Here is a 13,671-nt window from a genome sequence, read left to right on the forward strand (position 1 = left end):
GAGAGAGGTAAATGGATTTTCGGGGACAAAAATGCCATTTCCCCTAAAATCTTCTATTGACTGTGTGATCTTCAGCAACTTACTTAACTCATCCAAGTACAAAATGGACATCACAACACAGACTATGTTCTATGGTGTCCTGGGAGTTAAATAAATTTTTGACAATAGTTTCTAAAACTCTTGGCAGAATGCAGACAAATAATAAGTGAGGAATAAAACTGCTGAAAATGCTCCAGAAAGAGCTGGAATAGAAAAACGGGGTCCCGGCCTCAGCTCCTGATCACTAGGATGGATGGTCTCTCTAAAGCGAAACCACACTTCCGTGACAAAAATACATCTGAAAGTGTGCAGCTAAGTGCAAACCAGAGCTTAAACTTGCCAAAGAAAATTACACTAGCATGTAGGAAAGGTGTTAGTGTTTGGCAAAGAGAAAGAAAAAGGAAAAAAAAAAAAAATTTGTACCCTTGTTATATGAAAAATACATCATTTGGTTTCATCCTTCTAGTTACAGATGAAAAGGAGAGAATGAAGGACAAAGCCATAGCTTCATGCATGTACAACAGCTGGATATGGGGCGGGGGTGGGGGGGAACTGGTGAGATTTCCCTGTGTCTGCCAGGGATCTTCAGACTGGTATCTCAAAGTTTACCCACTGTACTAGAATGATGAGACACAGAGAGGAAAGAGCAAACGAGAGAGAGTAGAGAGAGAAAAGGAAAGATTAAGGCGAAGAAGGGGTAAAGAGGGGAGACATGGAGGAAGGAAGCAAGGATAAAGCAGAGATATGTGCGTTACTCCACAGTAGCAAATGGAGAAGGGGCACTTGATCTCCTTAGAAACATGCTAATGACTTTATTCCAAGTTCCTTGTGTACGAAATATGGATTTTCAGATGAGAACAACAGATAACTGCCCTAACTGGGAAAATGCCTGGAAGTAGAATACTGATTCCAAAAACTCTCTAACAGTCCTGTATTGTCGGAACTCAAGGCACCTTCTGGAGACAGGAGGTAGACTACAGGGATGAATCACAGTGGTTCCTGTTAATTCAGTTGTAGTCACATAATAAAGACTACAAAAGAAGCACAACAGGGCAAGTTGGTAGATATACTAAGCAGGTTTGACAATTATCTTTTTTTTTCCATTTCTGTCTCAGAGTCCCTCCAAACACAGTATGGATTTTTATTAAATGGTGTTCAATATACATGTATGTTTTGCCACAGGGTTATTTGACTTTATCAGTATGCTATCATAATCAAGTAGGCAACAATTTGCAATTGATAATTATCCAAAACAATTCAACACACTATATTGAAGATATCTTAATAACAAAATTCTTAGGGGAAGAAGTGCTACAAAGAGTAGTTAAGGCTGTAATTATTCATATGACAAATAAAGATTGGTTGATAAACCTACCCACTACTATATATAAAACAGGTTAACTGATAAGAACTGATAGAGCACAGGAAACTGTACCTGATAGTCTGTAATGAGTTATATGCGAACAGAATCAAAAAGTGGATATAAGTATATGTGTAACTGACCCACTTGCTGTATACCTGAAGCTAATGCAACATTGAAAATCAACTAAAATCCAATAAAATTTTAACTATTCAAAGCCTCACTGAGGATTTGAAATCTGGGGCAATTACATGGGGTGGAGCAACCAGCTAACATATTAATAATCTTGCTACTAAACAAAATACCCATTCACTCTTATTACATAGCCCTCACATACATTGTTCTTTTTAAACTTTTAAATTGTTAATTACCTTTCACAGTAATGAGAAGAAAAATGTCTTTTATATTTACCTTGATTTTATCTTCCCTAGTGCTTTCTTGATGAACCTGCTAAAGTTTTATCTGTTTTGTCTATCTTTTCAATGAACTACCTTTTAGTTTCATTGATCTTTTTCTACTGTTTTGTCTCTTATTTCATTTATTTTTCCTTGCTCTGATCTTTATGATTTCTTTCCTTCTGTAAACTGTGTATTTTGTTTGGTCGTCTTTCTCTAGTTGCTTTAGGTATAAGGTTAGTTTTTTATTTGGAATTTTTTCTTATTTCCTAAGATCATATTGCTATAAACTCCCTTCTTAGCACTGCTTTTGCTGCATCCCACAGATTTTGGATCATTATGTTTTCATTTTCATTTGTCTCTAGGTTATTTTTTGATTTCTTCAGTGATCCATTTGTTGTTTTAGTAGCATACTGTTTAGCCTCCATGTGTTTCTGTTTTTTGTTTTTAAAGTACAGTTGTAATTTCTGATCTCATAGCACTGTGGTCAGTAAAGATACTTGATGTGATTTCAGTTTTCTTAAATTTACCTAAGCTTGCTTTATGGCTCAGCATGTGATCTATCCTAGAGAATGTTTCACGTGCACTTGAAAAGAATATTGTATTCTGCTGCTTTTGGATGGAATGCTCTGTAAATGTCAATTAAACCCATCTGCTTTAATGAGTCATTAAGGCCTGTGTTTCAACAGTTCTATATAGAGTTCTGCCAAGAGGATACACTGGTCATAGAAAACACTCCCTTCCAACAACACAAGAGAAGACTGTACACATGGACATCACCAGATGGTCAACACCGAAATCATATTGATTATATTCTTTGCAGCCAAAAATGGAGAAGCTCTATACAGTCAGCAAAAACAAGACCAGGAGCTGACTATGGCTCAGATCATGAACTCCTTATTGCCAAATTCAGACTGAAATTGAAGAAAATGGAGAAAACGACTAGACCATTCAGGTATGACCTAAATCAAATCCCTTATGATTATACAGTGGAAGGGAGAACTAGATTTAAGGGACTAGATATGATAGAGTGCCTGATGAACTATGGATGGAGGTTCGTGGCATTATACAGGAGACAGGAATCAAGAACATCCCCAAGAAAAAGAAATGCAAAAAGGCAAAATGGATGTCTGAGGAGGCCTTACAAATAGCTGTGAAAAGAAGGAAAGCGAAAAGCAAAGGAGAAAAGGAAAGATATACCCATCTGAATGCAGAGTTCCAAAGAATAGCAAGGAGAGATAAGAAAGCCTTCCTCAGCAATCAATGCAAAGAAATAGAGGGAAACAATAGAGGGAAATACTAGAGATATTTTCAAGAAAATTAGAGATACCAAGGGAACATTTCATGCAAAGATGGGCACAATAAAGGACAGAAATGGTATGGATCTAACAGAAGCAGAAGATATTAAGAAGAGGTGGCAAGAATACACAGAAGAACTGTACAAAAAGATCTTCATGACCCAGATAATCACAATGGTGTGATCACTCACCTAGAGCCAGACATCCTGGAATGTGAAGTCAAGTGGGCCTTAGGAAGCATCACTACTAACAAAGCTAGTGGAGGTGATATAATTCCAGTTGAGCTATTTCAAATCCTGAAAGATGATGTTGTGAAAGTCCTGCACTCAATATGCCAGCAAATTTGGAAAAACTAGCAGTGGCCACAGGACTGGAAAAGGTCAGTTTTCATTCTAATCCCAAAGAAAGGCAATGCCAAAGAATGCTAAAACTACAAGTAACATAATGCTCAAAATTCTCTAAGCCAGTCTTCAGCAATACGTGAACCGTGAACTTCCAGATGTTCAACCTGGCTTTAGAAAAGGCAGAGGAACCAGAGATCAAATTGCCAACATCCGCTGGATCATGGAAAAAGCAAGAGAGTTCCAGAAAAAACATCTATTTCTGCTTTATTGACTATGCCAAAGCCTTTGACTGTGTGGATCACAATAAACTGTGGAAAATTCTGAAAGAGATGGGAATAACAGACCACCTGACCTGCCTCTTGAGAAACCTATATGCAGTTCAGGAAGCAACAGTTAGAACTAGATATGGAACAACAGACTGGTTCCAAATAGGAAGAGGAGTATGTCACCTCTTATATATTGTCACCCTGCTTACTTAACTTCTATGCAGAGTACATCATGAGAAATGCTGGGCTGGAAGAAGCACAAGCTGGAATCAAGATTGCCGGGAGAAATATCAATCACCTCAGATATGCAGATGACACCACCCTTATGGCAGAAAGTGAAGAGGAACTAAAAAGCCTCTTGATGAAAGTGAAAGAGGAGACTGAAAAAGTTGGCTTAAAGCTCAATATTCAGAAAACGAAGATCATGGCATCTGGTCCCATCACTTCATGGCAAATAGATGGGGAAACAGTGGAAACAGTGTCAGACTTTATTTTTTGGGGCTCCAAAATCACTGCAGATGGTGACTGCAGCCATGAAATTAAAAGATGCTTACTCCTTGGAAGGAAAGTTATGACCAACCTAGACAGCATATTCAAAAGCAGAGACATTACTTTGTCAATAAAGGTCCGTCTAGTCAAGGCTATGGTTTTTCCATTGGTCTTGTATGGATGTGAGAGTTGGACTGTGAAGAAAGCTGAGCACCAAAGAATTGATGCTTTTGAACTGTGGTGTTGGAGAAGACTCTTGAGAGTCCCTTGGACTGCAAGGAGATCCATCCAGTTCATTCTGAAGGTCAGCCCTGGGATTTCTTTGGAAGGAATGATGCTAAAGCTGAAACTCCAGTACTTTGGCCACCTCATGCGAAGAGTTGACTCACTGGAAAAAAACTCTGATGCTGGGAGGGATTGGGGGCAGGAGGAGAAGGAGATGACAGAGGATGGGATGGCTGGATGGCATTACTCACTTGATGGATGTGAGTCTGAGTGAACTCCGGGAGTTGGTGATGGACAGGGAGGCCTGGCATGCTGCGATTCATGGGGTCGCAAAGAGTCGGACACGACTGAGTGACTGAACTGAACTGAACTGAGCTCTTGTATTTGTGCTGGGTTTTGGACACAAGATTTCCTGCTCTAATTGAACAGATTTCTTTTTTGTTTATGGCAGAGCCTGAAACCAAGTGATTTTCCTCCTTCTCCCTCAACCAGAAGTCTTCTGATCTGCCGTTCCGTGGAAGCAGTATTTTTTCATCTAGGTCCTGGGGTTGGAAAGGTATGAGGAAATCCTCTCTCAAGGCCCTTATGGTTTCATTTATGTGAAAGTAGTATTTAGAAAAGCAGTTGATATTTTGTGTGACTCAAGTGGCAACTGATAATCATTTGCACACCTGCATGGTAGAGAGGGCAATTTCCAATCTCCTGACTTTTCTGTGGGCACTGGGTGGATGCCTATGCCTACGCAAAAGAGCTCTCAGGTTAATATGGCCTCCCCTCTTCACTAACGCTCTCAGTTATTCAAAACTGATTTGCTAGCCCTGGTTAGCTGGCCTACTACTGTATAGCTATAAAGGATGTAAAGGGCTATAGTTTATTATGGAGGGTATAACCAGTGCCATGAAGGCATAAGGAATCAGGAAGAGAGGCTTTTTCTTGTCCAGAGCACAAAAAGGAATAAGTGACTTACTCAACATTAACAGAGTTTGAAATATAAATTTTCAGTCCCCACCAGCATAAATCCTATTTTAGAAAAAATGTTGAGTGGGATCCCAAAAATCAAGAGAAAAAAGCAAAATTTTATTAATATTATTTAACAATGTAGGATATATCGATACTACTTACTTATTCAGAAAGTAAATGAAATGACAAGGTGAGTTTTTGATGAACACAGGCATTTAAAATTTGGACTTACTCACATGGGCAAATGGATGGTTATGGTACAATGTTTTTAATCATCTATCTTGAAATCTTAGGATATTCTTCAGTTAAGAAGAATTGGCAAGAAAAGATTTTTGTCCTTGAAAACTGCATAAATATGAATAAATCTATCATAAAATTAGCATACTGATCATCTTTAATATGCTAAACCATGCTACATAGCACATTTATGTTTTAAATTATACCTTTAATAGTATAAATGTATTTATAAAATTCAAATTGATTTGGTGACATCCTGAACCCCCTCTAGAGACACTCCATCCATCTGAATCATAAATTTATAAGAAAAGAGTTACCCATAAAAATACTGAAATAAATAAAATATAGTTTCTAATTAGTCTGGTGAGGGTAAATATACTAAAGTTCCCATTCTCCACTAGCTATTTTGAATGTAGCTTAACACCTGGTTTGCTCTATTTCCCCCTAAACAAATGTATTAGTTACTATGTTAGCATAGTCAGAGACTTTCCAAGAAATTTAGCTTCATAATACCAACTAAAATAGTTCTCTTGAGAGAATGAGCCATAAAATCACTTTTGTAAAAGCATACAAGTTATTTTTTGTACAATTAAATCTATCTAGAACCTACAGGGCAAGGGGTAACTCAAATTTGTTTTTTTTTTTTATTTTTTTGGCATCAAAACCAACACAAGAGGTGACAAGTCAAGGCCTTAAAATAATCATGTTGATATTTCAATGACAGCCTTATCCATAGGAGAATACATTTTATTTTCCAAATCCACTAATGTAAATTCAGCCTTTACCAAATTAAGAACATTTTAATCTCCTCACAGTACACTCTGACTGAAGATTTAGGCACCTTCCAAATAGTAGTGATTAGTATTCAAACATTCTTGCCTTTCAGAAAACGCTTTTGAACAAATTGATGTGTAAATTGAACAAACTATCAGCTCCATCTCATTATTAAAGAACAGCAATTTTGGCACTTCCTCTGCCAGGTCCTTTGTTTTAGGAAAAAATGTCTTACATTTTGTGATAGACTCCACTAGTCCACTGGTTCGTTTACAATGCTTTCACCAAGCCCCCCGTGTGTCTTGAAAACCAGCTGAGTCTCATTTCCCTTCCATTTTGGACTACACATTTGGAGCACCACGTAATGGTTTTGGCTATATGAGCAGTAGCAGAATGATTCCAGAACCATTCCAACCATTGCTTTCGGCTTTAATTCACTTTTATTAGTCTTTGATTGTGTTGACAAGACCCAGCTGTGAGTCTAATTATCAATACTTCTACAAAGTCTTGGTGCTTATGACACCATCAGAGCAGGAAAAATCAGGACTAGTATCTTAACTAAAGAGATTGTAATTTAATGTGATTTTAAATTATCTGATAATAATGTGATGACACTTTTAGATAAATCAAAAGATGGCTCTTCTACCACAGCAAATAAAAAGCAGAAAAATTTTGTATGCTAACAACCTGGTTTTGCTCAAGGTTTTGAACCAATGGAAGCTGTATAATTCAAAAGTTACTGATACAAAAAAGGATTCAACAAAAAAGATTTCCATTGATGAATATTTTAAAAGCCAGAATTAAACAAATCCATACAGAAAACTTTGGCATTAACTATTCTGCTAGACATGTGGAGAAATCATATTAATGGCCTTTTGCTAAGTTCTTTTTTCTACCTGTGGTGGATAAAAGTTCAGGATAAATTATTTATCTTTTGGGGGAAACTGTGATGGCTATGTAATGGGTCACTTGGCTAAGATGAAAACTGTATTACCCAGAATTCTCCTTTTTGTAAGTTTCCTATTAGGGCAAACCAGAAGAAGACTCTTTCAAGACTGGAAAGAACTAGGAACACAGGCAGCTATTTTGTAACTTACTCATATAGCTGATTGGCTGGTTCATCTCAAAGGTACAAGGCAGGAATTTAACCTCCAATTCTCTACTTTTTCTGGATTCATCTTCAGTTTTTTTCTGGGTTTTGGCCAGGTGTGTATTTAGCTCTATAATCCCTTCTGCAGGATACAATTTTCACTAACATCAGAGACAACAAGAATGGACATGAGTTTCAGTCCATCTTCCAGGGGTTTCAGCACTTTTTCACCGGGTTCCACCTCACACTTGTGATTTTCCCTTCCTAACTGCCTGACTATGAACTTCAAGCTCTAGTAATAGATGTGAAGACAGATACCATTTTAAAAAGACTATTTAACCAGTCTGATTATGTAAGCCAATTACCTGTGATAAATATGTATATGTATATATAGGTATGTATGTGTATATAAATGTATATAATTTATGTTGTCTCTCTTCTCTAGCAGCTCTGAGGGAAAAGAATTTTGTATCTAGAATTTTATAAAAAGACAAATTTTTAATCAAGTTAAAGGGAAAAATGAAATTATTTCAAGACATATTAAGAATTCAGAAAGTTTCCCTCCCAAGTACTCTTTGAGGAAACTTATTGAGTACATTCTATAAAAGCAGATATCCAAGATAGAAGGTATACAAAATCCAAGAAACAGGACAGATACAGGATAGGACAGAAAGGAACATGACAGACACAGGACCACAAGAGCAAATGGAAGAAATGTGAGGAAAGACAGCTGGGCAATAAGCCTGAAAAATAATTGGTCCAAAATGGATGAGGGAAGTCTTAAATTTTAAGAATACTTTAAAAAGAAAGTAGAGTTACTGCAACAAATAATTAGATGTATATGGTGAACAGTCTTAGAGATAAATTCTTATCCTCTTCTCATCAAGAAAAAAAGGAGGATAACTCTTATCTTCCTCTTCTCACCATCTACAAACTACAGGGGAGCAGAATGGGGAGAGCTGTACAAGAAAGTCATGATGAAGAATAATATCCTGAGTAGCTAATTTTATGTTAGAAAATGGTACATACAGGAGACAAATATTATGCTTTTCAACTGCTTTAAACCTTTTGTACATCCCTTTTATGCTTGGAGAGTTTTTTGTCTCTGAATCTGTATCCCCAAAGCAGAAATCCCCAACTCACTCCCTTTCAGCCATGTATGTGATGCAGGCTCTGCCATACAGATACAGCCTTATAAGACCTGGAAATAGACAATGTGCAGAAGCAGTCAAAACCTTCTAATAGGCTGGCAGAGAAGACCAGTCTTCACCAGTCTTCAGTGAGAGAAAAAGCAGAAGTTTAAACATCAAGAGCTGAGAATACAAAGACACACTCTGGTGACTGTATTCTTAGGTGATAGCAGGAAGGCTCCAACTGATATCACATTGTGTCCAATGGGATAGCAGGATTTCCTCCATGAAATAATTTGTCCATGCTGCTCCTTACAACGCCTCCAAATCTGACTGTTCAGTCCTGACATATAGCCTGATCTGAAAATGACATTATTTTCCATTTGAACTACCTATAACAGGTTGTGCCATTTGAAATGAAGAAAATTCACTTATGTAGTAATTGGTACCAAGAGTTTCAGAAGAAAGCAGAACTTGAAGGAAATGAGAATTAACACTTGGTCATGCAACTCTGGCAACCCGTAATAAGACTTTTAGACCTTGTAATTGCTACCTATGAACAGTAAAAAAGGAACAAGGCTCTTCCTCTCTATACTGGAGAGAGTACAGAAACACACTGACAAATAGAGCGATAAGAAACAAACCTCCAAATTTCTTTCTTTCACAGTGCTTAAGTAAATAAAAACAAAAACAAAAAAATCCTATTTTTTTGTAAACTGCTAAATTATATCAACTTAATTTGAAATATCACCTGGGATCTTATGGGAGAATCAGAACGATGGTTGGAAGAGTGGCATCCTTGGTATTAAAATGGAGACATGCAGGTGTATGCGGATTACTCAGAGAACCCCAAACTTCACACTCCTTCTGCCATTCTGAAAACTAGCAACGCCTTTCCTGCTTGACATAATTGTTCACTGCTTCTTGGCTTCTTTTTTCCTTTTTTTTTTTCCCTGGAAACTTAGGCTACGGTTAACAAAACTACCTTATCAGGAGCTCACTCTATCAATCAAATCTTCACAAAAAGATCCCAAATCTGAGGATTTCAAATATGATACAGGCTCTGATTTCTCATGTAGTGAGTTTAGAACTTGCCACTCCATTATAAGAAGTAAAAAGATGAACACTGAAAATTCAAAACTTATTCTTAGAGCCATAAGAGAAGTGAGGTCACCAGGCAAACTGCTGCTCTCAAAACTGGAGAGACTAACAAGAACATACAGAGAATCACAACTCACATGAGTAGAACTCATGAGCTGAAACCTCTCTGGGAACCAGTTTCTGATAGGAAAATAACTGTAGCTGACAAATTGCGAGAGGCTCAGAGTGGACAAGTTTTATAGTTTAGAAGTCCAGGAGGACTCAGTATTGGGGGGTTGGGGGGGGGGTCCACATTTTTGCAAGTTTTACAGGTCCTTAACCAGGATCTCATAACATGTATCAGAGAAAACTCCTCATGCTGTTCATGGGAATATAAATTGCTATAGCCACTATGGATAATAGTATGGAGCTTCCTTAAAAACTAAAATTAGAGTTACCCTGTGATCCTTCAAGCATGAATCTGGATAAAACTGTAATTTGAAAAGATACATGCACCTCAGTGTTCACTGCAGCACTATTTACAATAGCCAAGATGTGGAAACAACCTAAATGACCCTCAAGGGGTGAATAAAGGCGATGTGGTGTATTTACACAATGGAATATTACTCAGCCATTAAACTAAATGAAATACTGCCATTTGCAGCATGGATGAACCTAGAGATGATCATATTAAGTGAAGTAAGCCAAGGACAAATACCATGATACCTTTTCCATGTGGAATATTAAAAAACATGATAAAAACGAACTTATATACGAAACAGAAATAGACCCATAGATAGAGAAAACAAACTTATAGTTACGAAAGAGAGAAGAGGGGATGAATACATTAGGAGTTTGGGATTAATATATACATATTACTATATATAAAATAGATAACAAACAAGGACCTACTACATAGCATAGGGAACCATACTCAATATTCTGAAATAAACAATAAGGGAAAATAATATGAAAACTGAATCACTTTTCTATACACCTGAAACTAACACAACACTGTAAATCATGTTTACATGATTATGTTCTCTGTAAACACAAACATATTTACAGTTTATGTTCTCTGCTTTTCTGATTCATGTTTAAAAAGGCAGGTCAATCAAATCTTTTACAGGTCATAAGTGGTATAAAAATCAAGCTAATATTCATACCATTTTAGTTAGTACTTTTTAAAAACTGTCTTAAGATTTAATACCATTCTTTCCCTTTGAGAAACATCTGAGATCCTAAAACTGATATTTGACTGTTATTTTTTGCTTTAAAAAGTATGTTAATAGAAACTTTAGTATGCAACATAAATGATAACCTCACCAATCTTATCAACATTTGTACATGAATGAGAAGACAGGATTAAAAAAAAATAAAAGAAGACTATAACCAGAGGATAACTGGTTGTTGTTCAGTTGTTAAGTCATGTCTGACTGTGACTCCATGAACTGCAGCATCCCTGTCCTTCACCATCTCCCGCAGTTTGCTCAAACTCATTTCCATTGAGTAAGTGATGGAATCCAACCATCTCATCCTCTGCCATCCCCTTCTCTTGTACTCAATCTTTCCTAGCATTAGGATCTTTTCCAGTGAGTCGGCTCTTCATATCAGGTGGCCACAGTATTGGAGCTTCAGCTTCAACATCAGTCCTTCCAATGAATATTCAGGGTTGATTTCCTTTAGGATTAACTGGTTTGATCTTGCAGTCCAAGGGACTCTCAAGAGTCTTCTCCAACACCACAGTTCAAAAGGATCAGTTCTTTGGTGCTCAGCCTTCTTTATGGTCTAACTCTCACATCCATACACAGCTATTGGAAAAACTGTAGCTTTGACTGTATGGAACTTTGTTGGCAAAGTGATGTCTCTGCTTTTTAATACACTGTCTAGGTTTGTCATAGCTATTCTTCCAAGGAGCTAGCATCATTTAATTTTGTGGCTACAGTCACCATCCACATTGATTTTGCAGCCCAAGAAAATGAAATCTGACAGTTTCCACATTTTAAGGATAAACATATGTGTAAGTAATAGTCAGTCATGTCTGATTCTTTGGGACCCTGTGGACTGTAGCCTGTCAGGCTTGTCTGTCCATGGAATTCTCTAGGCAAGAATCCTGGAGTGTACATTGCCATTCCCTTCTGCAGGCGATCTTCCTGACCCAGAGATTGAACTCAGTTCTCCTGCATTGCAGGCAGATTCTTTACTATCTGAGCTGCAAGGGAAGCCTGTCATTAAATCTACTAGATATCTTATAAAAACTCCTGAAGCATGGTAGGGAAAGCTCCTGAGCACAATGTGATCCAACTTTTTAGCTTAAAATTATCTGGCCTGTAAAATGTTTTAACTAAATAAAATACAGCTTTGGATTTCTAACCTTTCATTCTATATTTTTCTCTTAGTATAAAGTGAAAGATTTGAAATTATCCTATATAGCCAAACAGCTGTTTCATCTTCAAGTAAGTTCAGCTTTCCTAAGCTTATTTATAAGATCAAGTGTCTTCAATTTACAGCATCCAGTCTTTTCCTAAACATCAAAGAGTATAAACATTCCTTGTATTCACAGGACATATGAGAATAGTTGCCACATGATTAAATTCTTCCAACATAGGTCCATTTAAAAACATTTAAATGAATTTTACCACTGGTTTGATATGATACTGTCTGCATCTTGAAATAAGTTTCTTCACGTCACATCTTCCAGGCAATACTTAACACATATGCATGAAATCAATGGGCTGTTATTTTCCCATTGTCTTAAGTGAGATAGAATCCAAATTCCTACAAGTCAACATCTTCTCAATATTACAGATTAATCTAATATCACTCATGAATTACAACACAACAATGCCATCATTTATCATTTAGAATTCACTGCTGGGAATAGATATCACTCAAGGTATTTAAAAAGGAAGGGGTTTAATGAAAATAATCAAATTAACATTCAAAGAACTGAATGAGTTGGGTCTAAGACCACCAAGAATGACTCCCAGAATAATAAAAATAACAATTAGGGAAACTATTCTATTTACAACAGCATCAGAAACAATAAAAGACGTAGGAATAAATTTAACAGAAGAAGGACTGAATTTAAATTTGGCCAAGAAATCCTTGAAATGAACTGAATTTCCTGAAAGCATCTAGAATGAGTTGCCTGCAGTAAGGCAGTCTAGAGCTTTATTATAAAACATGTTAAAACTCCATTTTTAGACATTTGATCTTATAGGCCAATGGAACTGTATCTTTACATTAGTCTATATATTTTGAATTTCTGCAGACACAAAAAAGTGTGCCTTCATACTCAGAATGGGATTCCCTGGTGGCTCAGATAGTAGAGCCTGCCTCCAATGCTGGAGACCTGGGTTTGATTCCTTGGTTGGGAAGATCCCCTGGAGAAGGAAATGGCAACCCACTCCAGTATTCTAGCCTGGAAAATCCCATGGACAGAGGAGCCTGCCAGGCTACAGTCCATGGGGTCTCAAAGAGTTGGACATGACTGAGTGACTTCACTTTCATTCTCTTTCTTTTTTCATACTCAGAACATACTAACTTAACTGAATTCAAACTATTAACTTAAAAAAAAATAAAAGTACTATTAAAAAAACATATACAGTGAATAATCAACTTGACTCAGGATTTTACTTCCAAATGAGTGGGGTATTTTTCCTGCAGCATATAGGGCAGATACTCAAAACAAAATACAGATGTTGGCAAGTTTCTATTTTAAAAGATAGGCTTTACTCATTGTTTCTAGCTCATTTATTTCTGTCCTTGTTTAATTGCTTATAAGCTCTTAGGGTATTATAAGATAGATAATAGTTCCACAAAAATGTTTTTGTTATGTAAATTATAGTATACATGCAATAAAAAGTTTTATATTAGATCCTAGCATCAAATTCCTCTAACTGCATGAGTCAACTACACTGGCTTTTAACATCTAAAAAATTTGTACCACATTCAAATCTCTCTCTCATATTATTCAGAAAA

General features: G+C 36.7%; 1 pseudogene; it reads left to right on the top strand.

The window, feature by feature from the left end:
* Positions 1–288: 288 nt before the first annotated feature.
* The window catches only part of LOC147368926 (PR domain zinc finger protein 14-like), a 32,010-nt pseudogene continuing 18,627 nt past the window's right edge, over positions 289–13,671 (top strand).

This window comes from Bos grunniens, chromosome 7 (assembly GCF_055505025.1).
Source record: "Bos grunniens cultivar Pamir isolate PY7600 chromosome 7, Bosgru_T2T1.0, whole genome shotgun sequence".
Lineage (NCBI taxonomy): Eukaryota > Metazoa > Chordata > Mammalia > Artiodactyla > Bovidae > Bos > Bos grunniens.